The sequence below is a fragment of the Benincasa hispida genome, chromosome 2, assembly GCF_027475165.1.
Source record: "Benincasa hispida cultivar pf3 chromosome 2, pf3_genome.v1.1, whole genome shotgun sequence".
In the NCBI taxonomy this organism is placed as follows: Eukaryota; Viridiplantae; Streptophyta; class Magnoliopsida; order Cucurbitales; family Cucurbitaceae; genus Benincasa; species Benincasa hispida.
Window position 1 is genome coordinate 61,729,959 of NC_143479.1, and position 15,185 is coordinate 61,745,143.

The window sequence follows — 15,185 nt, forward strand, 5'->3', positions numbered from 1 at the left end:
AACCAGTAATATATTAAGGTATATTTGGATAGATTAGGAAGAAAAAGTTTTTCAGAAAGTAATTTTCATATGAACACTTTTTATAAAAATTGTCTAAAAGATTATCACATTTCCTCAAAAGTACTTTTATGCATAAGTTTTTTTTCTATATACTCAAAATATTTCTATTAATTTCAAATTATTATAAAAGAAGGTTATTAAACATTATAAACTGATCATCAGAGGTGATCGTTAAAGCTAGTCGCCAAAATTGGACGTTGAGATGGCTTCATCGGAGTTGGTTAAAAGAGGTGGTTGTTAACGTTAGTCGTCAACGAATGGAGTCATCGAAGGAAACGTTGGAAGAAAGGACAATTGGTTATTTTGAATATCAAGTTGTAGATAGTGTTAATGCAACAAAACGAGAATTAAAATTACCATTATATGCAATTTTTTAACAAACACTCCGAACACTAAGTGGGTTATTGATTCCAAATTGGATCCCCAAACACCCCTACATAGGTCAAATGAGTGTGTATCAATTTATTTTTAAAGACACCAAAGAACTAGGTTTGTTTTGATGTGTTTGTTCCTTACCGCTCCTTTTTGTTGGGTTTTATGTCCTAAAACTCGTGGTTTGTAAACATTAGAACTTATTCTGAGAATTCGATAAAGTTGTTGAATATATTGTTTTTCCTAAATCTCTTGACTATTATATGAGTACTGAACTTTATGTAGAGACATACAAGTGGATCAGGTTCAAATAGTCAAAATGATCTATAGTATATGAATAAGATTAGGTACCTTATTCTGGTAACACTATTGGATGCGGCCTACTCTGTAGTTGTTACAAAGTGTTGTAAAGTGTAACATACAAAGTGATCCTAATTCGTGCATGTTGAGATATGAGGAGTAAGGATGTCCTGTGCAAATGAATTTTGTGCAAGATTGGACCACAAAACATGTCACTCTTACTTTATAACGTTGTTTACTGTTTAAGATCGACTATTTCAAAGCGATGACCTAGGTAACTTAATCTTAATCCTGAGTTAACTATGAACTTCTATTTGTTCGAGATTATCCTTTGATCTGCAAACGGTGAGAGTAGACCAATTGCCTCTGCTCAATAAGCTTACCATTTTGGGGATAAGACCGGATGAATAGTTGGGAACATAGGGTGCAAGAGGGAATTCACTCCTAACCGGTTAGGGTTAGTAGAGAGGTTGTTCCCTTTAAGTACTGATTCTGGGTCTTGAACAAGAGGCCTCACCCTCTCATTAGCCTGAGAGGGATTCGATTTGTTGATTGGATCACAAATCAATTGTTCATTAGGGGATCAGTGGAACTTAAGGAACAAGAGGTAATTACGGGGGTAAAACAAAGATTCGACCCAGCCGTTATTACGAGCAACTTGTGAAGGGTTAACCTACTAATCATGGTTATATCGAGTGGACATAATATATCTACAGGGAGAGGAGTTCAGTTATGGGCTTTAACGGAATCACCCATTAGTTAACGAATGGGGGTTAAAGTTTAGCCGATTAATCTCGGATTGGAGCCCATGATCTGTAGGTCCGTGAGGTCCCCTACTAGCTCGTAAATGGGTAAGCTTTAAGGTAGCTTGAGAAATTAATTTGAAACGTTCAAATTAAACGGAACAAGAGAATAAATATTTAAATATGATTTAAATATATGAAGATGATTATTGTGCAAAAATTAATTTAATATTTGATATTAAAATAATTAATTTTTTTAAATTAATTTAAGAAAATATTTTTTTTTTGAATTAAAATGATTTACAAGTCATTTGTTGTTTTAAAAATAAAATGAAAATTCGTTTGCATGGATTGCACAAAGTGGAAAAAGAGTTTTCTCTATTATCATCATCTTTATACTCACACACAAAGCATTTTCTTCTCTACTTTGATTCTTCAAACATGAGCTGCAAGCCATGCACTCCATCTCTTTGCATGTTCATCTTAATATATAAAGAAGATTAGAATTGTTGGAGAGGTAAGAAGAATACAAAATTTTGAGAGAAATTTCGGTGAAATCTTCTTCAACTTGTTACTGTGAGCTTTCCTTGTTTCTTCACATCTTCAAGTTGTTCTTGAGTCTCATAACTCTACCTAAAGCTCCAAGAGTATAGTAGGGAAGGATTTGAGGTAGTTCACGTTGATATCAAGTGAAGACAGCAGCTGAACAGACATTTTTTTGAAGAGTTCATCAAATGTATGTTATGAAAACCCATTTTTATGAACAGCATGCTTTAGTTTTTGCCAAAAATTAGTAAATTAGAATGTTTATGGATCCTTGATATTTCCGCTGCATGTTGTTTAACTCTAACACTTTTAACTATAGTTTTCATCTTTTCCCTATAAAAAAAATAGAGCAAATATCAATTTATACCCTTAAACTTTGGATGTTATATCAAATTAAACCTTAAATGGATGATTTGTATCTATTTAAACTCTAAACTTTGAGACCTGTATCAATTTAAACCGTGAACTATTATAAATGTAGTAATAGATATGTTGAAGAATGTTATTTTCACGTTATAAGAGATCGTTTAGTTGAAACCTTTTTTGCATAGAAATTAATATATGTTTGTTCCACAATTTTCAATACTCTGTAAATCATAAACAAATCATAAACCAGGATTCTCTAGTTCCACTAAAATTGTAGGTTTTATCTTTTACTTTCTCCATCTATTTTTTATTTTATATATAATTTTATTTTGAATATAGTTAATCACTTAATTAATTAATGGTAATTTAACAAAATTAATAAAGATATTTATTTTAGTAAATCAATAACAATCTATTAAAATATTTACTTAACTTATTTTTACAATAAAAATTTATTAAATGAATACCATTACTTTTTATATAAACAATTGATAAATTAGCTAACATCTTAGATATATTTAATTAGTGAATTAGAATTAATTAAATTTAGTTAGTAAAAGATTTATATTCAATAATAATAATTGATTTCTTGTCTCTCTTTTATAATCAATTTGATCTTTCAATGTAACGATATAAAACTTTCTATATTATTAATTAATTTTCTTTATCAATATATCATATTTTATAAGAAAATTCTTATAAATAGAAAAATTTAAAAAATATTAAAGGTTTCAAAATAGCTAAAGTGTAAATATTTTTAAATATTTTTTATATTTAAAAAAGTCCCTATTTTATATCATTTTTCATCTTATATAATATACTGTCTATTAAAATATAATTTTCTTATATTATTTAATTAAAAATAAAATTAGTAATATTGCCAATTATAATTAATATAATGTTCATTTAATATATTAATAGATTTATTTTAGTTAAAAATTACTCAATTCTCAAATATTAATAATTAAAAATTATTGTCGATCCTTAATTAAATAACTTTTATAACTATAATTTTTTTATTTTTATAAATATATTAAATGATATTTATTTTAGCATCTTTTTGGACATCTGTTGAAAACGGCAGGGCCCTCAGAACGACAAACAGTAAACCATCAAGGCATGACGATCAAGCAAAGAGCAAAACCTGCAAAACAGAAACTCGTTATAGGCTGAGTTGCGGAGCTCACTCTCTTTAAAACATTTCACGGCTCTGCCCAAGTGTGCAAGCAGGTCTGAAAATTGCCACATCGTCCCCAAATTAAAGTAGCCAAATGAAAACCGATCGGAAATGCACCGTTACTGACCGGAACGTACACCCTTTCTAAACTCATTGCTCGAAAAGCTAAGATGGAGGAGGAGAGGAAATGAAGTGGGGAATGAAGAAATGAATTTTGTGTGACGAACTGCTGAAGGCCTCACCTTTTATAGGCATTTAGTGTCGAACTGTAGGGAGCGAAAAGAGCGCTCTGCCACAGAACGTGCGCAGACGGTACGGATGGGTGGACGAAACAGAACAGGATGAGCGAACGAAACGCGCGGACGAACGGACCGTTTTCCCCTTTTTCCAGATAAAAAATAATAATAAAAAAATAGTATTTTTTATTAAAAATAATCATCACACACGTGCCTCGCCACGCCCGCCCGACCGAACGGCGCGTGTGGGATGTCCACCGAACCCACATTGGTCTATCTCCTCACTCCCTCCAAAACATGGGTACCCCTTGGGGCCCAAACCCAAAACACAAGTTGGAGTACATAAATGAGACTTCCAACACCAAATTTTCCAATGTGAGGTTCTCCAACCATGGTTTCCTCTAGTTTTGAAAGTTAAATTTTCACCCAACAATCCGCCACTTGGAAATTTAAACAAAAAGAAAAGAGAGGAAAGATTTTCATCGAGCAGTTTCAATCTATACAACACTGTGCATAAGCAAAGGTGTCTTACGACTTGAACTTTTACATAGTGTAGATGATTCAGAATATACTAGAGTAACTCTTGGTTTTGAACTCTATCTCTAACAACATCTCATACAGAGTGTTATTAGGGTGTAGTACGAAAGCCCGTGCTTTTAAGGCCTAGCACGTGAATCCCAGTTTAGTGAATGCTTTAGAGAGTTTGCCTAAAAACACCATCGGAAGCGGCCCTCACTTCCACATTCAAACAGGTGAGTCTATCAATACTTCTATAGCTAGGTACCCCACTTGTCATCAAGTATAGATCTCATTAAGAACTGAGTTCAACCTTTCTTACGTTTCAGGATATCATGCTCAGACTTTAAGTCATAGGAATGGAACTCTGTGTTTAGTTTAGCATGATTCACTATATATCGCTCGTGATCAATTATTACCCGTTGAACCTGTTTCTTGGGATCTTCAGTCTACAGGTTGGGTTTTCCTCATTGTGATTCATTTTTTGATAGGCATGAGTCTCATCCTTTCTGAGGTTCTGAAAACCTTTTCTCTGGCTAGTCCTTTCGTCAAAGGATCTGCCAAATTTTCATCAGTCCATATGTGATCCACTCTAACTGCACCAGTAATGAGAAACTCTCTAGTGGTACTGTGCTTATGACATATTTGACGTCTCTTTCCGTTGTAGTAACGATTCTGAACTTTTGCGATTGCTGCAGTACTATCGCAATGATCAATATGGTTGGTATCGGCTTTTTCAAGGGAATCTCTGATAGCAGACTTCTAAGTCAGCCTGCTTCTTCATTAGTGCTATCATTTCTGACTCCATCGTAGATTGGGCTAAAATAGTCTATTTCTTGGACTTTCAAGAGACAGCTCCGCTAACTATATTAAAATATAGCCACTTGTAGCCTTTGAATCATCCGAAAGAGAATTCCAATCAGCATCATTGAACCCTTCCAGGACAGTAGGAATCTTTTGATAACGTAATTAGGTTTTGGGTTTTCTTTGAGTATCTCATGACCCTTTCTATAGCATTCCAATGCTCTTTACTAGGTCTGCTTGTAAACCTGTAAAGTAATCCTACAGCATAAACTATGTCAGGCCTAGTGCAGTCGGCAGCGTATCTAAGATTGCCTATGATGCTTGCATACTCAGATTGATTAACACTGTCACCAGTGTTCTTGAACAACTTAACACTAGGGTCATAAGGAGTACATGCTGGTTTACACTCAAAGTAATTATATTTCTTTAGAATTTTTCTATACGATGAGATTGATCCAAAGAAATTCCCTTTTCAGACCTATTTACTTTTATGCCTAAGATTACACTAGCTTCTCCTAAGTCTTTCATGTTGAAGTTCGAACTCAATATTGATTTTACATCATTTATGACATGTAAGTTCGACCCAAAGATCAATAAATCATCTACATATAGACACAAGATAGTGCAGAGGTTATTATCAAACTTATAGTAGATGCATTTGTCACTTTCATTGACCTTGAAACCTTTAGATAGGATAAGGTTATCAAATTTTTCATGTCATTGCTTAGGAGCTTGTTTTAGTCCATAAAGAGATTTGTCTAATTTATACACCTTATTTTCTTAACCATGGACAACAAAACCCTCAGGTTGTTCCATGTAAATCTCTTATTCAAGTTCACCGTTTAGGAAAGCAGTTTTTACATCCATCTGATGTACTACAAGGTTATAAAGGGCAGCGAGAGAGAACAGGACACAAATAGAGGTAATTCTAGTGACAGGGGAGAAGGTGTCAAAGAAATCTACATTTTCTCTCTGTCTAAAGCCCTTCGCTACTAACCTGGCTTTAAATATGTCGACAGTCCCATCAGGTCTAAATTTCCTCCTTGCACCCTATTGCCTTACATCTTGGGGGTAGATCTACTAAGTGCCAAGTCCTATTTGACTCAAGTGAGTCCATCTCATCATTTATGGCTTCTTGCCATAGGTTGGCATCTATTGAGGACAGGGCAGCTCTTAGATCTTTAGGGTCTTCTTCTACATTGTAGGTCAAAAAGTCATTTCCGAAATCTTTGACGGTTCTAGCTCTTTTGCTTCTTCTAGGTTCTGGGTCAATTTCCTCTCTAGGGTTGGATTTCTAACTAGGGTCACTTGATCTAGAGCCCCCACTATTCCTTGATTTAAAAGGAAACCTATCTTCAAAGAAGCCGACATTATTTGACTCAATGATCACTTTGTTCACTAGATCATAGAACCTGTAAACTTTACTATTTAAGGCATAACCTATAAAGACATACTCGTAAGCTCTACTAGCCAACTTTCTCCTTTTTGGGTCAGGAATCCTTACAAAGGCTAGACAACCCTATGTTCTAAAGTAGGACAAGTTTGGTTTCTTATTCTTGAGAATTTCATAAGGTGAAGTTTTATTTTTAGATTTCGGGATTCTATTTAGGACATCACACACGGTAAGGATGATTTCACCCCACCAATAAGACGCGGCTCCTGAACTAAATAAAATAGCAACTACTAGCTCAGATAAGTTCTGTTTTTCCTTTCGACTTTTCCGTTCATTTCAGGAGAATAAGGTGCGTTCTTTTCGTATATTATTCCATGTGAGTTAAAGAATCCATTAAAACTGTCCGAGTCGTATTCGATTCCCCTATCACTATAAAGTCTTTTAACTTTTCTATTAAACTGATTCTCTGTTTCAGAAACAAAAAGTTTGAAGGCATCAAAAGCATCACTTTTCTTTTTCAGCAAGTATACAAAAGTAAAATCAGAGCAGTCGTCAATAAAAGTAATGAAATATATTTTACTGTTCCTAGTCAATATGCCATCAAATTCACAAACATCAGAATGAATCAAATCTAGAGGCTCAGAATTCCTAAGTACAGATTTATGCAGAGTTTTAGTAATTTTAGCCTGACTACAATACTCGCATTTATCAAAATCATTCGTGGATAACTTAGGTATCATTTCCACCTGATCATGTTACTAATTAAGTTCTTATTCACATGACAGAGTTTAGCATGCCAAATATTCATAGAACACAACATATACACAGAAGATTTCATTTTATTAAAGTCTAAATTTAATTTGAACATTCCCTCAGTTGCATACCATTTCCCTACAAATACATTATTTTTGGTAAAGGTATATAGGCATGCCCCTATAGTTTGAGTAAACCCGACTTTATTGAGGAGATAACCCAAAACCAAATTCTTTCATATCTCCGGAGTGTGCAGAACGTTCTTCAACGTGAGCGTCTTCCCAGAGGTAAACTTCGGTTCCACCTCACCGGTTCCAGCAACTTTCGTGGAGCGGTGATCTCCCAACAAAATATTTTTATCCTTAGTTTCAATATAAGATTTAAATAGACTAAGGTCATGACAGACATGGGCCGTCGCACCAGTGTCTATCCACCACCCTTCACATCCACCGATCACATTTACTTCTGTGATCATGGCGACTAACGGTTCTTCTATCAGGTTCACCTGACCAGCAGGACGACGCCTATTCCTACAATTCCTAGTCATGTGCCCAGATTTATTACAATTAAAGCAGAGGAATTATACCGTTTCTCCTGAAGGGAGCTTCTATTTTTTCTGTTGGTTCTGGTTGCTGGAGCCACAGTTCTGATCTTTCCTCTTTGTCCTCTTAGATTTTTTGTCATGTTTTACCACGGCAGAGGTGGGTTTCCCAGGTACTACGTTCACCTCCTCCCTCTGGTCCTACTTCTAGGCTTCTTCCTCGATCCTTAGCCGAGTAATAAGACTCTCCAAGGAGAACTCCTTGGTCTTATGACTCAAAGTGTTCTTAGAATCCTTCCATAAAGGGGGCAGTTTATCAATAATAACAGCAACTTGGAATTGTTCGTATCTTCTAGAGTTCATGGGATTGGGCCTCCACGGATTTGTCATCCGTCATCTGAAACTTGAGATAACGGCTAACTGCATATTTCTTTGACCTGGCCTCCTCGGTGTCATACTTCTTTTGCAGGGCATCCCAGACCTCCTTCGCTATCTTCATTGTAATGTAGTAGTCATACAGATCATCAATCAAACCATTTAAAATTAAATTCTTACATAGAAAGTCTTTCTCCTCCCAGTCAGCAGCTTCTTTTATCTGTTGTTCAGTTGGTTCTTCTAAAGGAACGATCGGCTTAGCGCTGGTACAAGCTTCGCCAACTTTCTTGACTGTGAGGAAAAACGGCATCATCTTTTGCCTCCACCGCTTGAAGTCCGCTCCTTCGAATCGGAATGGACGGTTGAGGTCAGATATCATAATGTCATTGTTGCTACTGAGGGCCATTGATGATGTGGCAACGTCTTAAAATTGTTAGAAATGGCAGGGCCCTCAAAACGATGAACAGTAAACCATCAAGGCACAGCGGTCAAGTGAAGAGCAAAACCTGCAAAACAGAACGGATGGGCGGACGAAACGGAACGGGATGGTGACGGCGGCATGTGGGACGTCCACCGAACTACATTGGTCTATCTCCCCACTCCATCCAAAACATGAGTACCCGTTGAAGCCCAAACCCAAAACACAAAGTTGAAGTACATAAAGGAGACTTCCAATACCAAATTTTCCAATGTGAGATTCTCCGATAAAAAAAGTTGGTTCCCTCTAATTTTGAAAGTTAAATTTTCACCCATCTTATTCTCAACCAAACAACTAAGCTATTTCCATTTCCAGTTTTCCAATAAATATGCAAGAACTACTCAATTCTCAAGGATTTTTACTGCAAATCTTTCTCTGAATTCTTTATCCTAAAGCTAGCCCCTCCCCAAATGCAAATTCCTTCGGGACTGAATCCGACCTTAAGAAGGTTATACTAACTAATAACTACTAATACATACACCAATGGATCATTTGAAGTTTGTTGCAGAAATCTTGTGGTAGGCAATTTAACAATCATAATATACCAAGAGGCACATGTTGATATCCTCCCGCATATCTCATGAAAAGTAAAATATGAGTTTGGAAATGCTTTTGATTTTTGCTTTTAAAAGATTTCAACAGAGTAGTACATAATTTCTTTCACAAACACCACTCTCAAAACATCCAATAAAGGCACTCTAGTCCAACGAACAAGAAAATACATCAGACAAAATGAAAGGCTAGAGAAAAACCATCTTTAAACGGAAGGCTGGAAGTAAACATGGGTAAGCACCTCATAAGGTCAGACAGGAAATAAACATGAACTTGAGACATAACATTATTGAAGATATAAGAACTTGCTTTCCATAGAGGGTTCATTATGGAGAATTTCTTCTGTCATCCATCACAATCTGAAAATACAATACAATATACAGATATCCTTCAAATTACGAGAAATCTGAAAAGCACATTCAAAAAACATGACATCAATGCAGAATGACGATCCCAGAAAACAAATGAAAACTGAATTTACGTCACCACCGCCTGAATGCATTATCGTGTTAGGTCTCACCCATCACAAAATAACAAAAATCTCTTCACTCTTCATCTAAATTTCCAATTCCAATTTTTTGTTATTTTGTTGGATAAGTTCAAAAGTGACGTTCCTCTCCAGTCAAAACTAACAAAACCCCCCCACATTGGAAAGCATTGAGTCTTAATCTAAACCAGATGAACAAAAGGTAAGCTTAAATCTCAAACAGAAGAACAAAAAGTAAGCTTCAATCTTCAAACAGATCGTGAACAAAAAGTACGGCAGCATTTAGATTTTTCGAAGGGTCGAGTCAACTAACTATCACACATCGCTAAATTGGAAGTTAACCCATCTCCACAATTTCAAAGCTACAGAAGCGCAATAGTTTTAAAATGTAAAGATGAAATTCCTAGACTAACAGTAAAGGAAGAGAGTAAATACCTGGAAACAAGAGGAAGACATTTACAAACTAAGGAATTGGGAAGGGGCCGCGCGAACGCAGGCCCCCACTACCACAAATTATGACGTAGGCTCTGCCACTTTGGGCAGACCTTAGGCGGGCACCCCTCCGGTATGTGCAATGGAGGTCACCAGCCTAGGCCATAGGCCTCGCTGATCGCCCATTGACCCCGTCCAGGTAAGTATGTTGGAAAGTGCCGCTGGCATTGTTTTTATAGCCCTTCCTTCCACCTGCCTTCTTAAAACTATCCGATGTGGGACAAATATCAATTGTGCCAAAGTGGCTAATGCTAATGGCTATTCACAAAATGTTTGTGCTTTCTCAAAAAAATAAAAATAAAAAATAAAAAAGGCTGATTTTTGTGAGATTTTATAATTTTTAGCATGGCTGAGTTATTTGCCCTTATTATTTTTGTTAATGATTTTATCTCATTTAATATTTTCTCTTCTTATTATTTCTCCATCTTCGTTGGAAAAAAAAATCTCCATCTTGAATTGGAGTTTTTTTTTTTTTTTTCAAAGTAGTCTAAGTTTTAAAACTATTTAAAATATCAATTCACACCTTCAATTTTAGGTTGTATCAATTTAAACCTTAAACTTGTTGTATCAATTTAAATCCAAAATTAATAATTATATCAATTTAAACACCAAACTTTTATAAGCATATCAATTTAAACCCTAAATTTTCATAAGTTTATCAATTTATACATTCCATCAAATTTAGTTTAAAAAATATTACGGAAAATATTTAACTTTTTTCCAATTAAATTTATAAATAATTTAAGTGAATCGATTTAAAACCTTTATTAAGACTCTATTTGAAAATTAGCAATGCATAAATTCCTTTACATGTGTAGAATTCTAAAAATGTCGATTTCACAAATTTGACGTTTATAATTTAAATGAACCACAAATAAATCTTGATTGAGAGTCTAAATTGATTGCATGTAAGTTTAGAGATTTAATTGATAAAATTATAAGTTTCACATGATGTTTATCCATATAAAATATAATGGAGGATTCAAATTAATACACTTACGAAAACTTAAGGTTGATACAATTATTAATTTGTGATTTAAATTGATACAATCCTAGAATTCAAGGATATAAATTGATATTTGCTCTAATTATATAGAGGTTTCAAAATTTGTTAGGATAATATTATAGTTTAAAAGAGGTTTCTTTGTTGAATTGATGAACTTCTTCAAATTTTATTTTCAAATAATTAAGATTTTAAACTTACAAGTTACAACTACAAAATAATTAAGTTTAAGAGAAAGACAATCTATTAAGATTTTAAATTTACAAGTTACAACTACAAAATACTAATTAAAATTTAAAGTTAAATAATTGAATAAATACTTTCTTCAAATAATGAAGCCTCTTCCAATTCATGTTGAACTCCAAGATCTATTGGATCATAATTAGCCAATTTTGAGTACAGATACTATGTTCGGAGCCAATGAACAACGTGATGAATCAATAATATGTCCTCCTATACTAAAAGCCGACTCAGACACTACAGTAGATATTGGAATTGCCAAAATATCTCTAATCATACAATTAAGAACCTCAAACCGATGATTGTTTATCTTCCACCACTGGAGTATGTCAAAATCACCTTCAATCTTAACATTGACTTCCAACAAATAAATATCAATCTCTGACCCTGTTTGAAAGATGTAGTCTAATCACCTTCGAAATCAATATCAATTGTATCATAGACAAAGTCTTCACCCATCTTTTTATTTTGGATCACAATCAATAATGGCATTTGAAGCTGACTGAGACAATTATTTTGGATCACAATCAATAATGGCATTTGAAGCTGACTGAGACAATTAGTGTATTATTAGTAGTACTATTACCACTAGGCCCACTACCACTTCGAGTACTAATATACTCATGAAAGAGACGTCTACAACATTTCTCCACTATATTTCCCATAGATTTGGTGACCTCTGGTCCAAAAATAATTTAAGACAAAAAGATATAAACCTTAGCTTTTTTCAAGGATCCAACATAATGGCTACATACAACAATATATTATTTTTTTCATTGTTCCCCCAATAATTCTCAAATTTGGCCTTCATGCTATTGGTCATTCCAACTAGCATTGCATTTGCACTACCAGCATTCAAATGTATACAATTCTGAACAACTGTAATCTAATGAAAAATCATATTCGAAATGGTGTACAAAAAGCCGTCACATTATAAAAGACCTTTAAAAACCTAATCAACATCTTAGCATTTGTCCAATCTTCCTTATTTGGTGACAAATTGTGTCTACAAGAAGCATGTTCATCTTCTAATCTATCAAAAGTCTTTTTTATACTTAACAGTTGCCTCAAGTATCATATATGTGGAGTTCCATCTAGTGGGGACATTAAGACACACATAACTCTTACAATAAATTTTTTCGATTTCAATACACTTTTTAAATTTTGAAAAACGTGCAGGAGAAGATCTTAGAAATCGTACAACATATCGAATCCTATTAATGCAATCATTATGTTCCTTAAAAGCATCAAGGTACAACAATGAACATGCAGAAATTCCCCATCAAACAATAATCCTTTACTAAATCTCTTCATAAGATAAGCAATCGCAGTGCCATTTGAACTTGCATTATCAACCGTCAAAGTCATAACCATTTCAATGGCCCAATCATTCAAGTTATTTTCAATTGTTTTACCAATAGTATCACTTTTATGATTCTCAACCAGAAAAAAAAACTAAATATCTTTTTATGTAATCTCCAACCAAAATCTATGAAATGGGCAGTTAGTACCATGTAATTTATATTCTGTCCCAAGGTCCAATAATCAGTACTGAGAGAGACTTTATACTTTTTCTTCACAAACATGTCTTTCAAATGCTTTTTCTCATTAACATACAACTTAAGTACATTTCTAGCCACAGTAAATCGAGATGGAACAGCAAATCTAGGTTGACTTGCACATGGCGCAATTCGTCTACAATTACCATTTCAGTCAAAACTTCCCGACAACTCTCTAAACTCTATGACTCACATATAAGTTGTGAAGTATTATCCCCAACACTGTCTTTGTTTTTAGGTTTGAAAGTTAATGTCTTTTGGGTTGAATATCTCTTTTCGGTAAGAGTATTTTTTACATTTCTTCATAGTCTCAGTACCATTACGTTTAGAATGACATGCATTGATAATTTCACAATATTTACATTGAGCATGAGAGTCTTTAGGATCACCTTTTAGCCTCTCAAAATGATCCAAAACCATGGATTGTTTCACATTCTTCCTTCTTTTTAGTGGATTTGAGACATTGATGTCTCATCTAAATCAACATCGACGATTTGCATCTTGTATATTTTTGGAAGAATCAGTTCCATCAAACTCCATATCTATTGAATTCATTTTAAGTCTATACAATCAAAACGCTAATAATCAAAATTAAAGCATCGGAATCTATATGCATCAAGCGCTAAAAGATGAAGACCCAACGATGTGGATTTGCCTCAACAGAGCACCAACAAGGCAGTAACAGAGATCATTTATAGAAATGATTGAGCACGTGAAAATGATTTTGTAGGGGAAAATTGCAAAGATGCCCTCATATTTTATGTAATATGATATGAGATTTTGTTAATAAGGACAAGCTGTAGGGACTAGGGAGGTTCAAATAAGAACATAAATATATAGAATAAGAAAATTCAAATAAAATTCCACAAGCCAAAACATCAAAATTCAAACCAACCCTTTTAAAAGAAAATAAGCACGCCAAAAAAAAAAAAATCTAAAGACTGGAATGGCAGCAGTAGGAACCCTAGATTGTAAAATAAGCAGTAAGGACCGGAGTAAAAGTAGGAGGTAGCACGAGCCACGAGTAGATGATTAACGGAATGAGAAAGCAAAGAGGGGAGGCTGAGTGCTAGAGTGGGAGCTGAAGGTGTCGGAGTAGGAGTTGGAGGTAGCACGAGCCACGAGTAGACGATTGACAGACTGATGAAGTAAGGAAGGGAGGGTAGTCAGAGCATCGGAATGGGAGCTAGAGGTAGAACGAGCCACGAATATACGATTGATGAACTAAGGAAGCAAAGAAAAGAAGAAAATTATGCACGTTTCATAATATATATTTCGGTCGATTGATCGGTTCTTGACCAACCCACTCCAGCCGACCAACTATAATCGGTTTTGCGATTTTATTAAATCGACACTGGTCGTCTATCCATTATATTTCGACCAACCGACTTAGTTTCACTCGGCTCGATTTTTTGGTCTGCCATGCTTACCCCTATTAGGAGGGATGAGGAAAATCATTGTATACTTAACGAAAGTGATGAAAACATTGCAGTTGATTATTGAAATTAAATCGGTCACATACAAGGTCATAAAAAATCTCCACACATCATGCTTCTCACGGAAGTGAGTCTACAAGCACCTCTCATGGTCACAACCGGTGGATGACATGTCGTTCTACATTGAAAAATGTTGTTACAGGCTACAGGTCGCATCGAAGGTGGGAAAAGTCCTCATATAACATATCTAACACTGGAGAGCTTCATTTGTTTGAGTTCATTGTAGGCAGAGCCGAAGAAGATGCAAGAACTCACCGTTGCTTTACCTGTCATTGTGGATCTCGTAGTGTGCTAGAGGTTTGCGCAAGAGGAGAGTTTTCGCCATTGTCATTGCACGTTTTACCGAAGCATAGGTCATCAGAGTAGAAAAAATGGGAAGACTAAAATACGGTAATAGGGAGAGAGAGATGGAGATTTAGGACTTACGGTTGTTGTTATTAGAAAAAAAAATTGTTTTTAAATATAGAAAATTGAACTAAAATATTTACAAAATATAACAAAATTTTAGAACTATCAATCATAAACGTAATAGATATTGATAGACTTCAACAGTTTTAAATATTTTGTTATATCTTATAAATATTTTCAACAGTTTACCCTTCGAAATAATTTTTCAAAAAAATATAAATTTATTATTTTAAATAAAAAAAAGTTAACATTTAAATTTAATGACAATTAATAATAGTCATGGATATG

General features: G+C 34.5%; 1 long non-coding RNA gene and 1 other non-coding gene across 2 annotated transcripts; both read right to left on the minus strand.

Moving 5' to 3' along the window:
* Nucleotides 1-7,334: 7,334 nt before the first annotated feature.
* Nucleotides 7,335-10,338, minus strand: LOC120070622 (uncharacterized). Its single transcript, XR_005479998.2, has 2 exons — nt 10,135-10,338; nt 7,335-9,571 (listed from the first exon to the last, which is right to left on the minus strand). It is a non-coding gene; the product is annotated as an uncharacterized LOC120070622 (long non-coding RNA).
* LOC120072388 (U1 spliceosomal RNA) lies at nt 10,175-10,338 on the minus strand. Its single transcript, XR_005480450.2, has one exon. It is a non-coding gene; the product is annotated as a U1 spliceosomal RNA (small nuclear RNA).
* Nucleotides 10,339-15,185: the final 4,847 nt, after the last annotated feature.